The sequence below is a fragment of the Mesocricetus auratus genome, unplaced genomic scaffold (assembly GCF_017639785.1).
Source record: "Mesocricetus auratus isolate SY011 unplaced genomic scaffold, BCM_Maur_2.0 Super-Scaffold_100004, whole genome shotgun sequence".
Taxonomy (NCBI): domain Eukaryota; kingdom Metazoa; phylum Chordata; class Mammalia; order Rodentia; family Cricetidae; genus Mesocricetus; species Mesocricetus auratus.
Genome location: NW_024429189.1, coordinates 36,237,177 through 36,264,141, shown reverse-complemented (window position 1 = coordinate 36,264,141; position 26,965 = coordinate 36,237,177). Strand labels below are relative to the sequence as shown.

The window sequence follows — 26,965 nt, the reverse complement described above, 5'->3', positions numbered from 1 at the left end:
GACTAGGAAACAATTTGAAACAATATGAAGCAATTAAACCACCAATAAAAGAATATGTATAGGGCAGGGGGCATGGATCAGGTGAAAGATTATTTGGTACACAAACTTGAGAACATTGGTGTCCACAGCATTGTGCATCTGTAATTCCAATGGACAGATACATTCCTGGATTTCATTGTCTAGGCAGAGTAATCCTTGAGAACCAGGTTTGGAGACAGACACAGTTTCAAAGGATAAGGTGGAGTTGACCCCTCGCAACTCACAGATGACTGATTGGGTTTAAGGTCCACTCAGTAGAAGGGAAATTATTTCTGGCCATGGAACCTTAGTCATGTCTCCTGGCTAGTAAAGTAATAAACCTTAGAAAAGAATCAACTACTACCACTTTACTAGACCTACATCTTCTCCTTATGCAAACAGAAAAGTGTAACTCCCACACATTACCAAAGAAGTCTCTCTACAGCAGAAAATCACAGGAAGTCACAACTGGACACAATGTCAAGATCAACAGATCACAGGAGCCTAGCCATAATGGGTATACTTACACTACATCCTCTACACTTCCTATAAAAATAGACTCAGCAAGGTGAATTTACATAAATGCATACATACATACATATAGATGCACATACAGGTATGTAACAATAATAAAGGAAAACAAGTCATCAACTTGAGAGCTGGTGTGATATGTTGCTGTTTTAGGACAGGTAGCTGGCAGAGGCTAGAGGGACGAAAGGGAGGAGAGAAAGTGATGCAATTCCATTTAAACTAAAAACACATTTAAAAGATGGATATCTATCAAGGAAAATGCTCAACATCGAACTCTGGTTTCTCTATATTTTTACATGGGTATTCACCTCATTCATGCACACAACAACATGAACACAATCATACACCCTACAGAGGGAGAATAAAAGCACAGACATAGAATATTATAGAAGCTGCAATTATGGTAAAATCTTTTTAAATCTACTTTTTATTTTCTGTGGTATTTAAGAGACTAATACACTTCAATTATTAACCTAAAAGCCAAGTATTGTAACTTTGATTTGTAACTCTACATTTGTTTTACCCAAACACATTTGAAAAAGACAGATGAATACATTAAAAAATTCTTAATTTATGTTTGGGGACAGATAAAATAAAACATATGACTTTATGACACCGATAACATTAAATGAGCTGTAGACAACACTCTAAAAGTTCAAGAAACATCTAGTGATTTTAAGTAGACATAAATTTAACTTAGTGTCAAAATTTGGGCTATGCGTAATTTCTACAGCAAACTCACATAAGATAGTTAAAGAAATAAGAAAACAATTTCAACATTTAACTATATAAGAACAAACAGACCAATACAAAAGCAAAGAGAATGAAAGGATGCATGGAACATTCCATGAAAGCACTGGTACTCAGAAGGCACACCAGCACCAGACCAACCAAAATGGCATGAGCTTCAAAGAAGTACAATGCAACATCAACCAAGAAACGCAGGTACATCCTCAAGAGTACTGAGGAAACAGTATCATTCAAAACAATACTAAAGGTATCAAGTGCTTATAAATTAGCAGGAGCAGTAAGAGTTATGAAATGAAAATGGCCAATTAGAGAATCAACAAGCAGAAACAAATCCCATGTCCATTAACCTTGTTTTCTTAACTTGGTTATGCTGTTAAAACTATTCAAAGTCGATGATATTCATCCCTATCAAAATCACAATGATTTTCTTTTGAGAAATAACTTCACATTACTCTGAGGGGACGTCAAGTACATCAAAACCACTTTGAAAAAGAACAAAAAGAAATGTCTTAGAGGTGTTGGTTTAAGATGCACTAAACCTCTGGAACTGTCCCAAATTAAATGCCTTCCTTTTTAAAATAAGAGTTGCCATGACCATGGTGTCTCTTCACAGCAACAGAACACTGACTATGACACAGATCACAGACCTGAAACTAAGTTCCTTGGTAGAAATATTGTAACTATTTTATGTGGGGTTCATTTGTTGTTTGTCTGTTTTGGGGACAGTGTCTCATGTATATCAGGATGTTATGAAATTTGCTATCCAGATGACCTTCACATTCTGACCTCCAATCTTTATGTCCCAAGTTCTGGGACTACAGCATACAGGACCACACACTGGGTTTTTTATAGACTAGATAAGCAAGCACCTTAACTATAACTTTAGTCATTAGGACTGAGGTTTATTTTAAATATTACAAAGCACATAGGCTACAAATTTAAAGAAATCAACAAATTAAACTCAATGAATTAGTTCCCCCCTTTCTCCCTTCCTCCCTAACCCTTAACCTTATCTCGTCCCTTCCTGACTCACACAACTCTAACTCACAGTTTATTGGTATAAGTTCGCCCACACAGGTTGTCCTGGAACTCACTATGTAGACCAGGCTGTTTATGAATTTGTTATAATCCTTAGTCTCCCAAGGAGTGGAATTATTTCCGTGAAAACATCCCTGTGTGGTTTGTTCTTTACAGAAGGGAGTGGATCTGTGGGAGAGGTTTGGTGAGTGTGTGGGAGGGAGCTAAGAGGAGTGGAGGGAGAGGAAACTGTGGTGGGGAGTATTGTATGATAGAAGAATAAAAGAAAGATAATTTAGAACACCTATGGATAGTAAAGATAATATAGTTAAAAAATGAGTCTAAGAAAATAAAAATGGACCTAGAAATAAAGTGTAAGAAATAAGATTTCAGTATTGCAGATAACAGTTGTGACTCATGCCTCAGATAATAGATTGGTATGCCAAGTAAAAAAAATTTTAAAAATCCAAAACAAAAATTAATAACTTAATCATACTAATTAATTAATTGGTTAGTTAAGTAACAGGCAAGCATCTTGACATTTCTACAAACATGAAAAATTGGGGAATAAACACACTGAAAATAACACACAATTTCTAGTTACTGAGAAAATGCAAATCAAAAGTTCATAAGATGCCAATAAGAATTGTTTGGAAGACAACAATTTAAAAAATGCAAACTAACATTGGATTCTTTGTGAATCTCTAGTGGAAATGTTAAATGATAAAGCCACCACTATGGAAATCAGTATGGAGATTCCTCAGGAAAATGGGAATCAGTCTACCACAAGACCCAGCAATTCTACTCTTACGCATATACCCAAAAGATGCCCACTCATACAACAAGGATGTCTGTTACACTATGTTTTTAGTAGCACTATTTGTAATAGCCAGAACCTGGAAGCAGACTAGATGCCCCTGAAGAGTGGATAGAGAAAATGCGGAACATTTTCACAATGGAGTACTACTCAGTGGAAAAAACAATAGAATCTTGAAATTTTCAGGCAAATGGATGTCACTAGAGGAAACTGTTCTGAGTGAGGTAACCCAGTCACAAAAAGACAAACATGGTATAAATAGATACTATCAGGGGAGTGCCAGCCTACAATTCCACTGCCAGAGAATCTGGGAAACAGGAAGGACCCTAAGAGAGATATGCATGGTACCCCAGAGAAGGTGGAATGAGGCAAGATCTCCTGATAAGATTGGAAGTATGAGGGGGAGAGGCGAGGGAGCCAGGAAAAAGAGAGGGCAAGAAGAGGAGGGGAGAGGAAAACATGGTGGAGCAGGAAGGTTGAGTTGGGGGAAGAATAGAGGAGAGCAGGATGAGAGATACCATAATAGAGGGAGTCATTCTAGGTTTCAGGAGAGATCTGGTGCTAGTGAGATTTCCAGAGATCTACAAGGATGACACCAACTGGCAAACCAAGCAATAGTGGAGAAACTACCTTAGAAGCCCCTCCCTGATAATGATTTTGACAACTCTCTTATATACCATCCTAAAACTTCCATCAAGTGACAGACAGAAGAAGAGGCAGACACCTACAGCTAAACACTGAATTGAACTGGAACCCAGTGACAGAGAGGGAGGAGTGATGAGCAAATGGGTCAAGGCTAGGCTGGTGAAACCCACAGACACAGCTGACCTGAACAAGAGGGAGCTCTTGGACACCAGACTGATGGTTGAGAGGCCAGCATGGGACTGATCCAGATCCCCTGAATGTGGGTGTCAGTGCAGAGACCTAGGCAATCTATGGGGCTTTTGGGTAGTAGACCAGTATTTATCTCTGGAACACAAATGGTCTTTGGGTGCCCATCCTACAATGAGGGATGTTATCTCAATGTGGACACTTGGGGGAGGGCCAGGGCCCTACCCAGAACGAAATGACATCCCTGAGGAATGGAGTGGAGATTGGGTGGAGGGCTGGGGGGCTGGGGGAGCTGGAGGGGAGCAGGTGTGGAGGGGAGGGAGAGGGAGCTGAGACTGACATGGGAAGTAAGCTTGTTTATAATTTAAATATATAATAAAACATGTTTCAAAAATGATATAACTACTATGTTAAATAATATGAAAGTTTCTCAGATAATTAATAATAGAATGACCATAGAACTTATTGATTCCATTTGTGGATATATATTAAAGAATCAAATGTGAAAAATCTCTCTCTAATTGAACGCAGAGGCAACTCTCGGGGATTTGTGTGGTCTTGTTGCCAGCACAGCCTGGCCTAAATCAAGCAACCATGTCTAAGGGACCTGCAGTTGGTATTGATCTTGGCACCACCTACTCCTGTGTGGATGTCTTCCAGCATGGAATGGTGGAGATAATTGGCAATGACCAGGGTATCTGAACCACTCCAAGCAATGTTGATTTTAGTGACACAGAACGATTAATTCGGGATGCTGTGAAGACTTAGGTTGCAATGAACCCTACCAACACAGTTTTTTATGCCAAATGTCTGATTGGATATAGGATCGATGATGCTGTTATTCAATCTGATATGAAGCACTGACCTTTCATGGTGGTGAACGATGCAGGCAGGTGCAAGGTCCAAGTAAAGTACAAATGAGAGGCAAAATGTTTCTACTGAGGGGCGGTAACTTTTATGGTTCTGACTAAGATGAAGGAGATTGCAGAAGTCTATCTCAAGATGATAGGTTTTAACTGCTGTCAAGCTGGGGTGGCTTTTACCTCAATATGCATTCGTCTGTTCAGTGCTGGAATTTGTTAAGCTAACAATTGTGTAATTACTGTATTTTCTAGACTGTTACCAATGCTGTGGTCACAGTGCTAGCATACTTCAATGATCCTCAGCAACAGGCAACAAAATATGCTGGAACTATTGCTGACTTCAATGTGCTTCGAATCATCAATGAACCAACTGCTGCTGCTGTTGCTAATGGGCTAGATAAGAAGGGTGGAGTTGAAAGGAATGTTCTTATTTTTGACCTGGGAGGTGATACTTTTGATGTGTCAATCTGCAGTTTTGAGGATGAAATTCTTAAGTCAAATCAACAGCTGGAGGCACCCACTTGGTTGGAGAAGACTTTGATAATGGAATGGTCAACCATGTCATAGCTAAGTTTAAGCAAAAGCACAAAAAGGACATCAGCGAGAATAAGAGAGCTGTCAGGCATCTGCGTATTGCCTGTGCACGGGCAAAGCACACCCTCTCCTCCAGCAGCCAGGCCAGTATTGAGACTGATTCTCTCTATGAGAGAACTGATTTCTGTACTCATTACCAGTGCTTGATTCGAAGAATTAAATGCTGACCTGTTCCCGAGGCACTCAGAACCATGTAGAAAAGGCCCTTCCAGATGCCAAACTAGACAAGTCTCAGATCCATGACATTGCCCTGGTGAGTGGGTCTACAAGAATCCCCAAGATTCAGAAACTTCTGCAAGACGTCTTCAATGGAAAAGAACTGAATAAGAGCATTAACTCCGCTAAAGCTGTTGCTTATGGTGCAGCTGTTCAGGCAGCCATTCTATCTGGAGACAAGTCTGATAATGTTCAGGATTTTCTGCTGTTGGATATCACTCTTCTTTCCCTTGGTATTGAAACTGCTGGTGCTGTCATGACCATCCTTATCAAGCACGATACCATCATCCCTACTAAGCAGACACAGACATTCACTATCTACTTTGACAATCAGCCTGGTGTGGTCATTCTTGTTTATGAAGGTCAAAGGGCCATAACCAAGGATAACAACCTACTTGGAAAGTTTGAACTTACAGGCACCCCTCCAGAACCCTGTGGTGTTCCTCAGATTGAAGTCATTTTTGACATTGATGCCAATGGCATCCTCAATGTCTCTGCTGTAGATAAGAGCACAGGCAAGGAGAACAAGATCACCATTACCAATGACAAAGGCCACTTGAGCAAGGAGGATATTGAACATATGGTCCAGGAACCTGAGAAGTACAAGCTGAAGATAAGAAGCAGAGAGATAAGGTTTCCTCCAAGAACTAACTGGAGTCCTATGCTTTCAACATGAAAGCAACAGTTTAAGATGGGAAACTTCAAGACAAGATCAATGATAAGGACAAACAGAAGATTCTAGACAAGTGTAATGAAATCATCAGTTGGCTGGATAAGAATCAGACAGCAGAAAAGGAAGAATTTGAACACCAGCAGAAGGAACTGGAGAAAGTCTGCAACCCCATCCTTATCAAGCTGTACCAGAATGCTGGTGGTATACCTAGAGGAATGTCTGGGGGCTTCCCTGGTGCTGGAGCTCCTCCATCTGGTGGTGCTTCTTCAGGGCCTTCCATCTAAGCATTGGATGTCGCATTGTTCCATAGGGAAACATTTGAAGGACCCAAATTTAGCAAAGTTCCGTGGTGTTTTTAAATTTAAACTGATAACAATAAATTACTTGGCATTCTCAATACTTGAAGATGGAAAATGTGTACAGAGAACAAAAACATTGCACTTAAAAAATGAAATGTCTCAAGGAAATATTGGTACACCTGTTGCTCTTAGCAGCATTATTCAGAATATTAGAACACTGAATTCATGGGCATGTCCACAGATGGATATATAGACATGATATGTGATATATACATATTATGGAATATTATTATGACTAAGGGAAGTCCTCACAAGGAATGAAAACTTAAGTATTGCCCGTTCTCTCTCAAAATAAATTACCCTCTAACTTTTGTACTACAAGGTACTGAAGGTACATGACCTTAATTGACATGATGTTTATTTCAGAAAATATGATTTATCATAGACACATTGATTATAAGTATGGCAAGCTTAGCAACATTACAGATATATTTCCTATTGCAATGTCTGATGGGATTATATATGAGGCAGTTGCTTCTAGAGTTTGTCTTCTTACATCTTTGACAAAATGCCTTTGTACTTCAGAAGGGTTCCCTCCATTTGTTTCCAGGCTTACACACTTACTTTTTCATCAATCTATCTATCTACTTATCTATCTATCTATCATCTATCTATCTTCATCTATCTATCCACTATCTTTTATCATATATCTATCTATATTTCTCCCTCCATCCATCACATCCATTCATTTATAGTTCAAGGATGTGCTTTATCTTTTTAGTATTTTGTGTGCTTTGGAGAATCACATTTACCTTTAAAATATTTATATCTTTAAAATATTTTATTTTTCTCAATTGATATATGTTCATTGTCCACTGTGTTGTGTTCTATAAGAAAATTGTCAACTAAAAATAGTCATATTTACCTTTTTATTACTTTATCATAAAGAATAATTTTCATTTAAGAAACCTGCTTTTCCATGGTTGATTTATTTTCATTTTTGTTCAAACAATTTTATTGTTTAAATAATCACATATAGATTTGGCTGTGTGTCATATTAATTTTTCTTGTCTATATTACCATTGATTTAAAAAACACTTTTCCTATATTATAGGTTTTTGAAAAATTTTTGGAGCACAAATTTCATTAGACCTAATTTTAAAGAAGTGTGGCATTCTGTACTTTATAATTCTATATCTATGTAAACCTATACAGTGAAACTTATACATAAATATGCTTGTATAACCTGTATGTAATTGTATATTATACCTTTATGTATGTACTTTAATATTTGTCTATGTGTGTACAGATGAAAAAATATTTACTAATAGTTTTGCACTTTGATTGGAGAAATTTGCCTCATGGTGATGGTGCAATGACATTTTTGCTTTATCCCCAGCCTCGAAGACAAAATTAAATTCCTTCACATATTGGTGACAAAATAGTATTAGGTTCATTTTCCAAATATAGTAAAACTTGAATTCAACTCTATGAAAACCACTAAAAGGTAAGTTTGAGCTGGTTATTTTCCCTAAGAGCAAATATTATTCTGCAAGGAGCATGGTAAGATCATACCAAAATTTCTTGATCTAGGAATACCCTGTGGCATAGAAAAAGGGTAACACACCCATGTGTGGAAGTTCACCAATGAGTTTTAATCTTGAAAAGTTGAGCTCAAGTATGTGTAATTCCCTCAACTGAAGCTGGCCAGTAGGCAGAAAGATATAACCTGAGTACACTGAAGCATGTTCTCCAATGAAGAGTCTGGGTGCCTATGAGTTTCCTCTTTGCTTGGTTTCTCTGGAATGCACAATCTGCAGGCTCAGAGTATGCCTCCACATCTTTCTGTATCCTGAGAGTGAAAGGGACATGAACATAGCTTCTCAAGTGGCAGGCATCCAATGCCTGCATGTTAAATCATTATCTGTGGCGTGGCAGACTCACATTTACAGGTTCCATTTTCTCATATTAAGGCAGTCTTGCAGCGATGACTGTCATCCCATCTCAGAGATGCTCCATGTAGAAAATGAGAACAGATGGGAATCTGGCTTTGTTACTACAGAGCTCTACCGTAAATGTTATTATGTCTATCATTACTCACCTCTCTGATTCTGCTTTCCAGAACAAGGATGACACTTAAATAAGCAGATGAAATTTGCATAAAGCATAATTGGAACCACACCTCTCCTGCTGTATTAATGATGTCTGAGGCATTTGTCTCTGGATTTTGAAAATATGTATCCTATAATAGAAATCCCAAGATTCCTATTCTGTTTATATTCACCTTTGTGCAATGATAGGGCTTATTTTAATTTTCCAGGACGAACAGAAAAAAAATTTTACTTTTCATAGTAGACAGGACAGATATTTGGAAAGGGAGGAGGCAGCGGTAGTTGTCCGTTTTCTGTCTGTATTTTGGCCTTTCCAGACCAGTCTCCAGTCCACTGGTGTTCTTTTTACAGAACACACACACACACACACACACACACACACACACATTCCTAATTCCTTGTATGTCTGATAGCTGGCTCACCTGCAGTTGTGTTTAGAGAATATGCAGCTATGAAATGGGCACAGTTATAATTAAAATTCCTTAGTGCACAGAGACACAAATCTTAGCTTTGAGAAAGTCTCAGATGGGGAAGAATAAAATTCTAACCCTGACAGATTGTAATGCGTCTGTAATTTGTATGCCAAACAAGGTGAAGCCAGAACTCATTTAAAGTCAAGGTAAATTACGGCTGCTGCTTTAACTGATGTATCAGGCCTATCATTCTGACAGAGGAAAATTCAATTAGTCTGACAGACTTGACAAAGAAGTCCTGAATCCTGCCTCCTACTTTTTACATGTTTTCAAAATGATCTGTTGGTAAAATTGCCAATGAGCTTATGATAGAAAAAGTTTGCCCGGTTTAGAAAAAATTTTGAACAACGGTCTTCCCACTTAAAACTGAAAGGTAAACATTCATTTTGCATTTATCTATTTTCAGATTAAAACAATTTTGCAATAAAGTGCTTTTAAATGTGTATTTACAATGCTATACTAAACCCATTCTCATAAATAACAGAAACACATTTTCTCATCCTAAACCAAGGTATCTTCTACAGACATGTCTCAATTTTGTACTCAGATTTTTACTATGGGACAGTAGAATATTGTATTCTAACTCCACATACTTATCTAGTTGATAATAAATAAAAGGTGTGAGAAACATAAAGTTTGCTGTGGCAGGTTTCTTGTCTTACCTGGTCCCACCGCACTGCCTCAACTCAAAATAAGCCCACAGAACACAGACACTATTATAAATTATAAAACTGTTGGCTAATGGCTAGAGCCCGTTTTCCTGCCTTATTGGTCAACAGTGTTTTATTTATCAACCAATAAAAGCAACATATATATACACATATACACACACTCAAAAGGACACCCCATCATAAAAGTCAGTAAGATGTTCCCAAACCTACAAGTAAGCTTATTTGCTGGGGTGGGTTGGGAGCATTAAACAGGTGGAACTCTACTCAGAAATACTTGACTTATATAAAGAAAACACACCCTAAGATCTGAACTGAGAAGTGGAGTTAGGGAGCACTGGACCACCAACCTTGTGTCTAGGAGTCAAAGAACTTAAGGAAGCTGGAAAGAAGAGTTTAATAGGAATGAAGTAGATTATAATCTTATGTGAAATGATGTTGAAAGTCCGGTTTCAAGAGGGAACCTATTAAGGGTGGCATTGTTAGTATTCAGGCATCTGTACTAGCCTCTCCTTGGTGTTCTGACAGGATACACCCTCAGCTGCATCCACTAAGAGCACCACCTATGCACATTCACTATTTTCCCTTTTAAAGGGGCCTATCTCCTCTCTCTCTCTGTCTCTCTGTCTCTCTGTCTCTCTCTCTCTCTGTCTGTCTCTCTCTTGTTTTCTCCTGTTTCTACTGTCACCAGAGGCCAGTCTCTCCCCTCCCTTTCCCCCTTTTTATGATTCCTTTCTCTAATTAAAAACAAACTCCCCAAAACCCTACACTAGAACTCTGTTGCATATCATATTTCTCTTTCATGCAACGTTTTTTAAATTACAACAGGCATTGTCCATATACACAATAAGAGCTTGACATACAGGGCAGAGCCATTGGAGAAGCCCATAAAAGAATCTGTGTTTTAGTTGAGTAATATGTCACACTTCACATTCCACATTCCTCTGGCAAATAACAACCTTTATACAGTTTTCCTATGTAGACTTGTCTTTAGGAAAAAGAATGGGGTGATTAGATAACTCAGTGTTCAGCCTTCAAGGTGCAGTTCAGGGTGCCTCAGTGTGACAACACAAGAACCAAAGGGATTTTTACTGTGTTTTTGTTTTTGTTTGTTCTCAGGACAGGGTTCTCTGTGTAGCTTGGGACCCTGTCCTGGATCTTGCTCTGAAGATCAGGCTGGCCTTGAACTATCAGACATCCACCTGATTCTACCTCCTGAGTGTTGGGATTAAAGATAAAGCAAAAGATTTTAACAAGCACTGATGTCATAAATTAGTATGACTCCAGACCAATTGCTCCAGTATTGCCTGAGGAAAGGCATAAGTAGGAATTGTCTAAATGTGATTCTAATGATACATGGGGTGAGAACTGAAACCATAATAAACCCACAAGTTTCCTTACACAGTGCCCTCTTACCTTGTGGCTATGTTGTGTTATTCCTATGTAAGTTGGTCAAGTCGGGATAGTTGGGTTTATAAGGAGGGGCAGAGACTTCTAGCGCTTTTTCTTTGTGAAGTGTGCTTCTCTGAATTAGAAGTGTTGGTTCTGTCTGGGGAGTTTGAGACATGCAGATTCTCGGGGCAGAGGCAAGAGTCTATATTTGGCTGCATCAGAATGTGGATATTAACAAGTTACTTATTTAGTTGCTTTTCCCCCTAAAACACTCTGCTTTATGTGTCTCAAGATGTCATATTATGACTACATATTTGAGCTATGCTATAATCTATGTTTCTTGGTATCATCTGAATATTATGAACCCTTGGGTATGCATACAGCCTACTTTAACTTTACATTGTTACCATCTTGCCACAACTCTTTTGCCACCAGGTCTTGTGACTGCTCTTGGGAGAAGCTGACAACCATGGTGTTGGATTGGTCACAAAATATGAGACAGTTTAAATTTCTCTCAATGAGTGTGGTGTAATCTAGTGGCCAAGATACAAGAGAGGTAAATGTAGCTGCTAAAAAGGCTTAGAAAAACATATTTTTCAGATATTTAAAATAAGGCTGGAGAGATGGCTCAGAGGTTAAGAGCATTGACTATTCTTTCAGAGGTCCTGAGTTCAACTCTCAGCAACCACATGGTGGCTCAAAAGTATCTATAATGAAAATCTGATCCCCTCTTCTGGCCTGCAGGCATACATGCTGGCAGAATACTGTATACATAATAAACAAACAAACAAACAAATAAATCTTTAAAAATATTTTTCAGATATTTAAAATATTATAGATGTTTTAAATTGTATGACTGTTTATATAGCCCCATTTAAAAAGAAAGAAAAAATACTGTGTTCATCCAAAATCATTCAGTCCACAACAGAATCCTGAATAATGTATGAGGGATTCAAGGAAGATTAATTTGAATGAAAAGATATTCTGAATACTTTTCACTTCATATAAGCCACATCAAAATTGAAAATAATACTACTGATAAATCATTCATACATTTTGTTTGTTTGTTTACATTCTGGAAGCTGCAAAACTGGAAGTGTCTCCCAGGATGAAGGACAAAGTATTTTAAAATCACCCAGTATATATATATATATATATATATATATATATATATATATACATATATATATATGTATGTATATATATATATATTCTCTCCTTCTCCTGTAATAAAAATGGGTGCTTATACATGCATTTTCTCTGCATAACAAGGTCATGAAAGATTCCATCAGTTTTGGTAAAGGATAGAAAACATCTAGTCACCAAAATGTAGGATCCTGATTCATCATGTGCCTCGGGAAGAAAGAGCTAACACTGGAGAACGATTTGAAACAAAGTGTTGCAGATATGACTTTGAAGACAAAAAAGTTGTTTTTAGGATGCTATGCCAGGCATTTTGTGACTCAATTTCCCACCTTAACTCATAACTTTAAAATAAGCTTGCTTTAATGAACCACAAAATGCAGCTGTGTGTAAGGTTACTGTTACTCATTTGTGGTGTCAAAAGAGGCACTTCTCCTCTTCTCACACCCTGGTGCCCTTGGTTGTTTAGAAGGCTATAAGCAACTGATAAAACGCATCGATTTGTGTTCATGAAGTCAAAACTAATATTTTTTGGGTATATATTCTTCTGAATCAGCTACTTTGGCAGACATTCTACTTACATATTTAGGTAAATTAAGGAATGTGATAAAGAGAAGTCATAGTTAGCAAACTAGCCTACACTGACTATTCAAAGTCAGGCTGCTTAGACAAGTAGATGTCAGAATGATAAGGACCATAAATGCTTACTTTGTAAATATTGCAAGGCACATTACATTTCCTTTAAAGGATGTGCTTATAATATTCCAATGTCTAAAATGATTTTTTAAAAAGGTGATTAAAAAAAACAGAAGGAACCTAAACATATTCATTTCTCTGAATACCCATTGAAATTTTAAAAGGTAGATAAATACTGGTAATACTTAGCAAATAAGCCCCAATAAAATAAAATTTTGATGAATATATCACAGAAAAAATAGTATTATATTAGAATAGTAGGGAGAATATCTTGTAAATTTTGAGAAGGCATTATAGTAGAACAAAGGACTGCCATGACTGAAGTTTCTCAGAAGATCGTTTGAGACAGAGGCCATAAAGACCATGACTTCAGAGCAGAATTAAATGCTGAACAATTGGTGTCCCACTAATAAAAAGGTTACAAAAGTAATTGCTTGGCTCCTCAAATTACTAGCTGTAGTGTTTTCCTCTGGTAAAGATGAAAAAGATGATCTCTAAAGAAAGCAATCATTTTCCACATATTATTTCTCCTGTGGGTCTGAGTTTGAAATCATGCCCTAGGAAACTGGATCTCTCTGTGAACTTTGACATTAAACGACTCCTGAATAGAATAGAATCCTCTTGGCTAAACATGCTCAGTCCAATGTGTGAGAGCCAAGGATCTTGTCATTGGAATCTGGATTAACTGACCCTGAGTGTCCTTAGACATAAATAAACCAAGTCTAGCATCTAGTAAGCTCAACCTAGACTCTGTCCTTTAAAATGACAATCAGCAATCATGCTTAATTAGAATGCTCAAAAATTATACATAGCAATTATTTTCAAAGCTCACAGAGAAAGATTAAATAGAATGAAAGCCATGCATCTAGAGGAAAACATACATCAAAGGCAGCAAGGAAACAAAAAAAACATCAAAACCAGAAACTCTTTCACAGCACAATGAAAAGACATCTATAAAAAAGAAGCTGAGATGTGAAGTATCAATTTAATAGTTCTAAGAGCAAGCAAAAAGTCCATGCTGAGAGAGGAAATAACAGCTAATAAGGGGAAGGAAATAAGCAAAGAACAATGGTGAAAAAAAGAAAGAAAGCAGATATAGGTGCAGTTACACCTAATCAAAAACTGAACAGGTAAGGAAAATTCAAGCCCCAACACTTATACCTAGTTGAATAAATTCATTGAATTAGACAATAATCATATGTGAGTACTGTGAAGTTTCAAAATGTAATCATTTTCGTTCAGCCTTTCTAAGGACTTGAACTGATATGTGCCAAAATACAGATAAAAGGGAGACATTTCAAGAATTTATTTAGGGAGATGCATATTTGTCTGGATATAATTGTTTACAATGTCTCTGAAGTATCCTGTTTTAATAAAAGCATGATGATCTTGAAAAGAAAAATGATAAATATATATGCCTGTAAGTTAGTACCAAAGGAAACACTACATCAGCCATTGACCTTTAAAAAGAGTGGTCAGAAGTCATCTAACACTTTCTGTGGACCAACAGCTTGTTCTGCTGAGATCAGAAAATGCAAACCAAAAGTTTGTATGTAGAATTTTTGGAAAGGGACCCGCATGACAGGGGATCAGAAATTCAGAACAATCTTGCTATCTACAAAGAGATCTTTTTTTCAATAAAGGAAATTTAGTGAAAACCTATTCCTGATAGAAAATGGCTTCCTCCAAAGTGTCATGATAAGTGTTAAAAGTATAATCCATTTCTCAAACTAGTTGAAACCATACCAGAGTTGTACATATGCCTCTGTATAGCATAAATGAAGTAGATCTCATTTCCAGATACCAGTATGAAGCTAAAGCTTCAGACACACTTCAGAAAGAAAACTTCTAGCTCTCAGTGGGATTTTGACTACACAAACAATGGTACCCAGTTAGAATCAACACTATTTCTAGATGAGCTGAGTCAGAGTGAAATTGAAGGCTCCCAAAAGCCACACAACAATCTCATTTTAGAGTGGTATGAACTTGACACATACAGAAACCAAGAAGGGAGAATGAATCCTATCTGCTAACCAGGTATTTGCTTTATAAATGCCCTGTTCTGGAAACTGACAATATGACACAGTTTACATGCAATGGAGAATGGAAGATGATACATATAAATTCTCCATGATGCAGACAGTGACTGGATACAACGTGGAAACAAGCTTGAAGCTAGAGAGATGACTCAGGGGTTAAGGAAGTAACTGCTCTTGCAGGGGACTCAAGATCAGTTCCCTAACATGTAGATAAAGATGAATACAATCTTCTGCTAATTACGATTCCAGAGGGCTCACACACAAACACATGTGGGCACACACATGCATGCACACACACTTTTAAAATAAAAAGAAAATTAAATATGTTTAAGAGGACAAGAATCTGTATTTGCTTTTCTTTAATGCCAATTAACTCCTCCTAGTAATCATAAACCAGAGTAGAATCCCAAGCATCACAAGGGGCCACATTATACACATATCTGTACAAGGGTGCAGGAAAAATGAATTTAAGAGTCCTGTGGTGTGCCTACTCTTGGAAGATGGACAAAAGAAACAGGGAGACTGGAGCAGTGGGAGGAAGGAGCCATGACATCAGAAGAACAATTCAAGATCAGATTTTCCAATCTATTACAGGTCTTTGCAAACACCTGAGTTTTATTTTGAGACCAACCCTTTGCATAAAGGAGGGTCATGATATCTGATTCTGACCAGGAAGACTACAAGGTATATTATGCCAGTCAGGGAAATTACTAAAGGTTAATTGCAGGAATTGGATGGGAGAACATAGACTGTGTTGACTTAGCCCATATGCGGATCTGTGCACATGTGTGAAAATACACATGAATGTAAGGTAGTGGTGAAAAAAGACAGAGACCAATATATAAACATTTCTCTTTAAACCTATAATGGCTCGCTCTATTATGGTATCTCTTTTTTTGCTCTCCTCTATTCTACCCTGAGACAATCTTCCTGCTCCCTCATGTCCTCCTCTCCCCTCCTCTTCTCTCTTTCTCTTTCCCCTAACTCCCTCTCATCTCCTCCCATGCTCTCAATTAGCTCAGGAGATCTTGTCCCTTTCCCTTTCCCAGGGAGACCATGTTCATTTCTCTTAGGGTCCTCCTTGTTTCCTAGCTTCTATGGCAGTGTGGATTGTAGGCTAGTAATCCTTTTCTCTATGTCTAAAATCCATATATAAGTGAGTACATACCATGTTTTTCTTTCTGTGACTGGGTTACCTCACTCAGGATGGTTTCTTCTACTTCCATCCATTTGCCTGTGAATTTCAAGATTCCATTGTTTTTTTTTTCTTCTGAGTAGTACTACATTGTGTAAATATACCACATTTTCTGCATCCATTCTTCAGTTCAGGGGCATCTGGGTTGCTTCCAGGTTCTGGCTATTATAAACAATGCTGCTATGAACATAGTTGAACATATGTACTTGTATGAATGTGCATTCTTTGGGTATATGCCCAAGAGTGGAATTGCTGGATCCTGAGAAACTGCCACACTTAATTCCAAAGTGGTCATACAAGTTTGCACTCCCACCAACAATGGAGGAGTGTTCCTCTTTCTCCACATCCTCTCCAGCATAGACTGGCACTGGTGGTTTTTTATTTTAGCCATTCTGGCCAGTGTAAGATAGCATTTTAGAAATAATACTATTTTAAATATCAATGCCCCCATTCCCTAGCACTCCCATCTTCCCATGACGTCCATTGTCCCCTCCAACTCACCCTCACCAACTCCCCAAGGATAATGAGTCCTTCCATGTGGGATCTCCAAAGCCTGTCACATCATTGAGGGGGGGATAGGACCTCTTTCTTGTATACAATGAATTCAAGAAGTAGGCTACCAAAACCCCAAATAATCCAATGTAGTTTGATTTTCAAGCACTTATGAGACATTTATAAAAATGAAACATTTACTTGGAAATTAAATTTAATTGTAAAAAATAAAATGGATACATGTCACAATGAAACTAAACTCAAAATTAATGATAATCCATGAACCATGAATTTAACCCACTAAAATATTTCAAGTAGATTATACCCTAACAGTTCTCATTAAATTAGTGTCAATATACCCAGTCTTCTTATTGTTCAAATAAAATCAGACTATAATACTGGGAAGCTGAACTTTATAAGATACAGGTTTAAGCCTTGGAACACATAGCTCTAAGTGAGATGTTTCCATCAAATCCCTTCCATCAGAGCTCAGAGAACCCTGCAGAAGAGGAGGCAGACGGAGGTGGGGAAACAGAGGTGGAGGAGAACCAGGAGAAAAGGCCTCCTAAAACAGCTGAAAGAAGTTCATATGAACTCACACAGATGAAAGCAGCATGCACAGGCCCTACACGGGTCTAACTCAGGTCCTATGTGTATGCACTGTAGTTTTCAGTGAATACGTTTATGGGACTACTGAATGTGAAAACAAATGGGTCATTGGATGTTGTGCCATCTCTTGGGCTCCTAATTTTCTGTTGACTTTGCTTGTTTAACTTTGATATGATGATTTTCATCTTATCTTATTAAGTTTTATTTTGTTATGTTTTGCTGTTATCTCTTTGACTCCTGTTCTTTTCTAATAAGAGATAGAAAGGGAGTAGATCTGGATGGGGAAGGAGGTGGGGAAGAACCGAGAGCGAGGGAGTAGAGGGAGGGGAAACTATATTCTAAAAATAGATAAATAAATAAAAAGACACAGTCCAGGAACAGTTTCTTTTCTGATTCCACATTCCACTGTAATCTCTGTTCACCTGGACTCCAATGTACCTTGTCTTCATTGCATGAATACATCGTTACAATACTTCTTAGGATGTTTCAGTCTACAAAGTTCTCATGCACCAGGTCCAGTAAATACAGACTGGATGAAGGTAAGTTTTTCCATGATTTTTACAGAATAAATTATTGAGGAAAATCTTCAAATGTCTACAAATACAGAGTTTCTTTACCGAGAATAAAGGCTATTTTCCTGAATGTGGTCCTTCCCACATACATAATATTTGCATAGTCCCCCAAATCCCATTTGAATTTTCTGGTGTCAATACAGGTGCCCAAATAAAATAAAGACTCTTTAATATTTGTGGCAATCATGTGGGCTCTCTCTGATATTGTCTAATGACAATATGCATTACAGGCTTTTCCATATATCCATACAATTGCCACCCAGCATTTTTATTTTAGCTACCTTAAAGGAGCAATGTAAATTAAAGCTTTAGGGTCTTCATGAGAGTTCTCTACACTAAATAAAGGTCATCATTGTGATCCAAAGTTCTTTCATATGGAAAACATTTTCTCATGTGTAACGTGAGGCTTTTTTGGCCTGGCTAGGATCCGCCGCCCTTCTCTGCCCCCAATTAAACACACAGATGCTTTATTGGTATAAAGCTGTTGGCCTTTTGGCTAAGGTTTCTTATCTGCTAGTTCAGTCTTAATTATCCACCCATTTTCTAATAATCCATGTGTTTCCATGTGGCCTTATCTTACCGGAGAAAAGTTCAGGGCCTATTACTCCATTGGGGTCTACATGACATCTGTTCTGCATCTCAGCAGAGAAGAAAAGAGAAAAAAGAAGAGAAGAGAAGAGAGCTTGTCCCTGCTTATATTCTGCTTATATTCTGATTCTTCTGTGTCACTTCCTGCCTAGATCACATGGCATGTTATCTTTACCACATTTCCCAGAATCCTTCTTTACTTCTAGGCCACCCTATCATGCTTCCCTATTGGCCAACAGTGCTTTATTCATCAACCAATAAGACAAACATATACACAGAAGAACATTCCCCATCACTCATGTTTGATATAAGGTTTCTTACACATCTGAGTCTACTCATTCATTCTGTCCAGTACAAATTCATTTATATGGCCAGAAGAATTACTAAAGAAGCTTTCTCTATGACTACAGATGTAGGCCTTTCTCTCCTTTAAGTTCATTTTGCTAGCAGAGGGGTTCTTCTTACAGAAAATCATAAGTTTTTTTTTTTCTGGAGAAGAAACGCAGAGGCACAAATGTGAAAGTCCATGAGTAGCTCTTGGGAGACAATCATTTAATGATCCACAGACTGCATTATCGCACCATGAGAACAAATCCATAAGTCAACATGAGAAAATATTCAGTAGGAGTTCCTTGAACATATTCTTTAAGAAAGAGGTTCCTATGAAACCCTTTAGTCCCTTCTCCTCCTCATCCTCTTCATCCTTCCTATCCTTTTCCTCCTCCTTCATTTTGTGGAAGGGTTTCTCTGTGTAACTCTAGCTCTCCTGGGACTTGCTCTGTAGACCATGCTAACCTCAAACTCAGAGATCCACCTGCCTCTGCACCCTGAGTCCTGGGATTAAAGACATGAATTATCATATTTAGGTTCATATTTAATTTTATACATGTATAAAATTCTTAAGAATAAAGATTGTTTTTAACTCCTAATTTAAAAAGAAAAAAATCATTGAGTATTATAAAATTTTACACTGTATTTTTCCATGTAAGAACAAGATGTTGTATTTTTACCTTTTATTACAAATTATATTACTTCTAATAATCTTATTATGATTGCTTTTTATATAACAACTTTTCAAAAGTTGAAATTCTCTGCTTGTATGCACGCTGTTGCTTGTTAGCATTCTAAGGAAAAATATTTTCTAATTGCACAAATAAGAGGCTAGTAGAGAAGATGTAGACATTTGAAACCACAGTATTTCCATGAAAATTCTCTAAAATAACAATTTTCTCCAACAATTAAATCACAGAAAAAATATTGAGAGAAGACATTTATAGACTTATATAGGCTTTAGAAACACAGCATTTAAAATTTGTGTGTTACGATTATACTTAGAATAAACATTGGCTTTTGACATATTTTATGAAGGGTGTGGTGTTAGGTATCATAATAATCTGTACTTATATTTTCTTACAGTTCTTGTGTTTATAAGTCACATATTGCCTCGGGAGCACAAAAGAGTCAATTCTGTTGGCAGAGGTGTGGGTGAGCTACTCCTGAAATTTCCAGCATGGGAGAACTGTCGCCGTTACTAATATGCCAGGGGTCTAAGTGGGTGGAGGGAAGATGCCCCCCACCTACATCCACCATCAATGCCTGAGGCAGGAGGAAGAGCTGGCCAAGAGGTCCTAAGAATGGGAGATCCTTTCCTGTCCCTTGTCTGCTACAGTACTAGGGAGAGTGGCCCCAAAGCCATGCATGGTCAACACAGTAGAGCTGACCTTGAATGTGTAGGTGTGGGAGAACTGACTCTAAGGGCATGGAAGCAATGCCTCTTGCTCATTGATGCAAAGGGTGAATTCACCAAGGCAATGAAAGGGAGATCACCCTGGTGGTGAGGACAGGGAGAGCTGGAGGACTGAAGAACCCTGCTTCTACCCAGGCCCAGAACCAGGGTTATGTGTTAGCCCAAGCAACATCCATCCCATATGTGATCTGCTGAAGCACATGAAGGTACCAGTCTACATATAAAAGCTGCAGGATTTCCACAGCAGGATAACCAAGAGGAGTTCCAGAGGGCCCTCATTGATAGTGTAGCAGAAATCAGAGGCCTCAAATCAGACCAATGAGTCTTTAAAATGAACACTTGCAAGAAGAGATATATGGATATGTGTGATTCACTATGTCATACTACAGCTCCCATAATGAGATTTTCTTTTCATTTAATTTTTCTATTAATTTTTGTTTTGGAGGTGGCTACAAGGGCAGAGTGTGGATACACACAGAGACAAGAAATGAATGGGATAGAGATACATGATATAAAAGACACAAAGAACAAATAAAAAATAAAGCTTAAAGTTTAAGAAAGGCATATATAAAGGTATTTAAAATCAACAGGAAGTCGCACTTTGGATGTAATCAGATTAGAGATGGAGGAGTGAATAGAGATACATGGAAAACCAGGTTGCAATATCTGATAAATATTGAGACTGGGGATTTTGATTTGTGTGTTTGTATACTTCTAGTTTTGTGTATTTTGTATACATTTTTCATAATGGAACAAAGAATTTTTCATAATGGAACAAAATGGGGGAAAAGGCTATTTATATTTTCCACAACTGTGGAAGAGACAACTAAAAATACTGTTTACTTGGCAAGAAAAAATGTTATTTATTCACTGTTTCCTGCCAGAATGCTTGCTGGATTCCTTTTGCTTAAATTTCAATATCTTCACTGTGGCCACGTCTTGGTCTTTGGAAATTAATGTTATAAATCTTGCCATGTGACAAATTACATCTTTAGCTTTGAAATATTTTTTCCTATTGCATGCCTAAGTATTATTTGGTTTAATTTGTTCTGATTTACTCAGGCATTCTATGTTGTTTTCCACAAAACATATTTTTGCTATGCAAAGTTTATTACTGACTGCATCCCAAGGTCTAAAGTGCTTATATTTTTCATTCTATAGCATTGGTTTTTAATTACTTTTGAAACAATTAAACATTCTTTCACAGTGTCTAAGCTTTACTTGCCCATGATATTAATATCTTCAATCTTTTGTTTGTCTTTTAGAAACACCCATTTTAATAATATCTCCATCCTTCAAAATTTTTCCTTATATTCATAAGAAGAACAAAGGAAACACAGGTTGAAATTTCTTGCCAAACAAATCAAATAGATTTCTAAACTATGCCATTTTCTGAATATGATGGCTTGTGGTCATCAAATAAATCTCTTGGTCAATACCAGAATAAGCTTCCTAGATCAACAGTTACTAGTGTCTTATTTTAATCTATAGTCAAAGGCACTAAGTACATTCTTCATTGCTATATATATTTTCCACTTTTGCTACCATGAGTTTGCAGCTCCAGAGCACTTGCAATGTATATGATCTGTTGGCCTATGTGACACTATTTGGGATTTATGTCACCAGTCTCAGAATTCTGTTTTTCTCCATCATGTTGTATACTTCTATGGGATCTTTCTTCTCCAGGCCATGAACTTAAGAGTAAAAGATTAGTTATGAAGTCATTGACATTGATTCATGTAGAACACATTTTAAGTTATTTATGGTAATTTGGCTTTAGTTAGTATTGTGCTGTAGAGTTCCCCGTATTCTTTTAACTTCTAGATATATTTCTTACCATAAAGAAGGACCATCCCCATCCGCAAATAACATCTCAAAACAACTTCTCTTTCCAAAAGACTGACAACATTTCAGATAATTCTTGGTGATCAGAAGGGTACCATGCCAGGGATAAACACTGATCCACTGCCCAGGGCCCCATAGATTGCCCAGGCCTCCTCACTGACACTCACATCCGGGGGGGGTCCGGATCAGTCCCATGCTGGCCTCCCCGCTGTCGGTCTGGGGTCCTGTTCAGATCAGCTGTCTCTGCTGGTTTTGCCAGCCCATTCTTTGCCAATTTGCTCATCACTCCTCTCTCTCTGTCACTGGGTTCCTTGGGTTCAGTTCAGTGATTAACTGTGAGTGTTTGCCTCTGCTTCCATCAGTCACTGGATGAAGGCTCCCGGATGGTTATAGACATCAAGTTCATTATCAGGAATGGACATTCGAGGTGGTCTCTCCACTATTGCTTAGCTTGCCAATTGGTGTCATCCCTTTAGATCACTAGAGGTCACACTGGTGCCTGATCTGTCTTCTAACCTATGATTCCCTCTTCCCCCTATTCTACCCCCCTCAACCTTCCTGTATCCCCATGACCTACTCTCTCTTCCTCTTCTCCCCCTCTCTTCTTCCCAGCTCCCACTCCCCCCCTCCCACCCCTCGACGGGATCCACATCTGTTCAGAGGATCTTGTCTCATTCCTCTTCTCTTGGGTACTATGCATATATGCATATTTTTAGGTTCTTTCCTGTTTCCCAGACTCTCTATCAGTGGAAATGCAGAATGGCACTATCCTGATCCATGTCTAAAATCCATATATGAGTGAGTACATACCAGGTTTGAATTTTTGTGATTGGGTTACCTCACTCAGGATGGTTTCTTCCAGTGCTATCCATTTACCTGCGAATTTCAAGATTCCATTGTTTTTTTCTGCTGAGTAATACTCCATTGTGTAAATGTACCACATTTTCTCTATCCACACTTCAGTTGAGGGGCATCTAGGTTGCTTCCAGTTTCTGGCTATTACAAATAATGCTGCTATGAACATAGTGGAGCAGATGCCCTTGTTCTATGAATTTGCCTCATTGGATATATGCCTAAGAGTGGAATTGCTGGGTATTGTGGTAGATTGATTCCCATTTTCCTGATGAATCTCCATATTGCTTTCCAAAGTGGCTGTGGACTCTTAGGGGAGTGCCTGGACCCTACCCTGAGTGAAATGACAGACTCTAGATATCCCCTATGTGGAAGGAATCGGCAATAGGGTGGGAGGCTGGGGGGGATGGGGGTGCAGGAGGAGGGGAGGGAGAAGGAACTGGGATTGGCATGTAAAAACAAGCTATTTAAAATTAAAATTAAAAATTAAAAAAAAGAAGGGCACCATGCTTTGACAGCCTATCCTCAACATGTTTCCAGTTAGCTGACAATGCTTTGGGAGAGTTTTCATGTTTACATCTCTCTAAGAGAGTATCACATATGATACATGTTTATTATGCCAAAGTAAGGGCAGTCCTGCTATACAAGTGAATGAGATACCCAGTTATTGTAAGAAAATACATATTGGAACTAGTATTTGAAAAGCAAAGTCTTTATATTTTAGGAGGTGTTCTTCAAGTACTAAAAGGCATGGAACAGTGAGATCTAGTTGGTAAACTCATGCAAGTATTCACTGATGCCCCATTTGTAATTTAGTTCTGAAGAATTCCACAAGAAGTTATACTACATTAAAATTAACATAATAAATTCCATATGTTTATTATTGAAATTTTTGTTTGGTTCTGACTGGTAAATTGGCTTGAAATTTTACCAGGCTGAAATTATTAGATACATGTTCAATGGAAAACAATTTCAGGGTTTTGTTTACCTCAATATTAGTTCCAGAGAAAAAAATTATTTACTCCTGATCATTTAGTTTTCCACCTCTCTCTCTGTACATGTAATGCTATTTTCAACCCAGACTCTTTTTCATTTCATTGCAGATAATTAATGGTGCTGTTCCCACAATTGAGTACTGATGAGTGTGTATTGTCTCTAGGTGGTAGCATAAAGGATGTTATAGCTTTAATCCAAAAAAAATTCTCTGTTGTACAAATATCATCAAATTTGAATTCCAAAAAAGAATACAGAAGACTGCCTAAAGGAAAAGTAGTTCATTTATTTCTCCTACTATCCTTAGTTTCATCACTGCCTTAGTCTTTTAATATGCTACACACTTGTGTTTTTTCTCTGAATTGTGGACTGGAATATGCACTCTCTTTGCTTTTAAATAAACAACAGCAGTGGGCATAATGAGTCACATATCCTCTCTAAAGCTGCTCCACTCATAATCTTCTCCTAGCTTTTCCATGACTTCATCTGCTTAGTACTCATGCCAATAGAAACTTCTAGTGCTTATTACAATAGAGTAGTTGGAAGTTTTTCCCACTGGACCAGTTTCTCTCCTTCTCATCTGTCCCTGTAGCTGCTTATAAAATAATCACTCAGAGGCTATTAGTAAATATAATTACTTGGCCAATGGCTCAGACTCATTACTGCCTAGCTCTCACAAATTAATTAACCAATTTCTATTATTCTAAATTTTTTCACGAGGATCATGGCTTGTTACCTCACATCTTCCTTCCCTGGTAGCTACACGGCATCTCTCCGACTCTGCCTTCTTTTCCTCTGTTTGTATTTTCCACCTAACTGTATTCTGCCTGGCCATTGGCCAAAACAGCTTTATTCATCAACACACACTCAAACACATGTACATAGACATTAATGAAAATTAATTAATTTAAAAATAAATGAATTATATGTAGCTGTTAAAAATGTTTCACTGTTTCATTTGCTACCATTGCGACAAAAACAGACTCACTAGGATAAGTGCCAAAGCCTCTTGATTGCTTTTTAACCCCTTATTGTCCTTTATAGAGAGACAATCCCCCACATTCAAATAAGATTGTCCTGTTAAACTGTAATTCAGATGATATTACACTTTGCAGATTCTCCAGTGTCCAGTCTCACTCAAGCAGCTACAAATGGAAGGCGAGGTCCATCAAGGTCTGGCCGTTCTTCTGCTCCTTAACCTTGCCTGCCAGGCTTCTTGTCATCTTGCTTCAACCAAACTGATATTAATGGCGTTCCTCAAACTCTCCTGAGCACCACATTCTGCTTCTTCTCAGAAACACTCACATCCAGGTATTTTCATGCCTAAAACCACTCGAAAGAGGCTTTTCTCCATGCATTATTTTAATTAATGTCACCCATTCATGGCACTCTTTATCTTATTCCTTGCTTTTTCTCCCACATCATTTATGATGTTCCATTATACTGTGCCTTTATTTACATATTCTGGTTGCTGTAAGTAGCCCTCTAGGTTTTTATTTCCCTTAAAAAATAAAACAAAATAAAATATAAGGCAAGAGAAAAAAATGTCATTGAAATTGTACAACGAAAACCAACAGAAGAAAAAGAATACTCAAGAGAACTCAAAAGAATTTGATACCCACTCATTCACACACCCAGGAGTCATACAAATACTAAACTGAAAGCTATAATATATATGCAGAGGACCTGGTGCAGACTCCTGTAGGCTCTGTGCTTGCTGCTTGACTCTCTTTGAGTTCATACTATGTGAGTTCAATAAGTTTTGCTCGGGTGGATTAAAGGGCCTTGTTCTCCTGGTGTTCTTCATTCCCATTGTCTCCTACCTTCTTTCCATCTCCTTTTCCAGAGGGTTTCCTGAGTTATAAGGTCAAGAATTTGGTAGAGACATCACTTTTAGAACCATGTGTTCTGTAGTGTCTGTCTGTCTCTCTCCATGATATCTGGCTGCACATCTCTGTATTTCTTCCCATCTTCTACAGATGGAAGAGCTATTTAATTTTATTCACGCTCTCTTTTGACAGTGATTTTATTCTAGTTTGCTAACTGCAATATCTTCAGTGTCTAGAATAGTATGCTACATAAAGAAACGTTCAACAAATACGACAAAGGAGAAGAGCACCATTGGAAACTAATATAAATTGGCAGTTCATTTTGGCTGGGCATTGCTTTTTTGATAAATAATTCTCTCTCATATTCCTATGAGACTGTGATTTTACTTTCTGTAGGAAGTCTCTGAGGGTCTTCACAGGGAAAACACTACTAGATGTGACACAGACATGAATGCAGAGCTGGATACTTAATTTAGCCTTTACCCCTCAACTACATATTTTGCCTTCATTAGACAATCATAAGACATCTGCTGTGTTTATTTTTCGATATTTGTAATAATAATCTTCTCTGTAGTCTCAAGAAACAAAGTTTTCTTATTTCAATCTTTGTTTCTCTCATTTATTATATAATTTCAATATTTTTAAGAAGCAAAATAGTTTTATTTCCTTCTGGGTTCTTCACTAGTAAGTTCGGGAGTGGTATTCTTTTTTCCCCAAGATTAAGTTGTACCATACATTGGTTCATGCCCTATCAAGCTTGGATTTATTCTATTTTCTAATTCCCTTTTTCTTTTCTATTTAAGTTGTATAGTGTTTGTATGGTGTTCTCAAAATGCACTCTAGAGTAGGATAGCAATACAGATCAACAGATGTATTAATTAAATACAAATATTTGTTATTCTTTTAGCTAATTACTTTGTACTGGGATGAAATGACCTTTTCAAATTGTCCTCTGAATGAGAATTACAGAACAGCAGACACACAAAACCAACAGCACCAAATCTGTAAGACACACCTTGCAGGCATTCAACACAAAGGAAAAATGCTGCCTGGGATCTTGTCTACCCTACATAAATAGGTGTGAGATGAAGAATGACAACAGATTTCTCACA

The 26,965-nt window shown here is 37.7% G+C and overlaps 1 protein-coding gene and 1 pseudogene across 4 annotated transcripts in view; one reads left to right on the top strand and one right to left on the bottom strand.

Annotated features, from left to right (window-relative positions):
- B3galt1 (beta-1,3-galactosyltransferase 1) overlaps positions 1 to 26,965 on the bottom strand; it is a 560,539-nt gene that overhangs the window by 418,173 nt on the left and 115,401 nt on the right. The gene's annotated exons all lie outside the window — the stretch shown is intronic.
- Positions 4,553 to 6,841, top strand: LOC101844869 (annotated as a pseudogene).